Genomic DNA, 285 nt, shown 5'->3' with positions numbered 1-285 from the left:
TATATATATATATATATATATATATATATATATCTACACACATACATACATATGTGTACGACACACGCAATGTGTTCTGTGTGTTCCAATACACATAATCCAATAGGTAAGTTATTTCTGCAGGAAATATCTCAATCACTCTACCTGTAACAGATGTGTCAAGAATATTAATTGCTTCCAGGCTGATTAGAATCTAAATAACAGGTGAAAACTATTCCTACATAGCATTAACATTGCTATATATATATATATATAAATATATATATATATATATATATATATATA

The sequence above is a fragment of the Octopus bimaculoides genome, chromosome 2 (assembly GCF_001194135.2).
Source record: "Octopus bimaculoides isolate UCB-OBI-ISO-001 chromosome 2, ASM119413v2, whole genome shotgun sequence".
Taxonomy (NCBI): domain Eukaryota; kingdom Metazoa; phylum Mollusca; class Cephalopoda; order Octopoda; family Octopodidae; genus Octopus; species Octopus bimaculoides.
Note: the sequence above shows the minus strand (reverse complement) of the source record.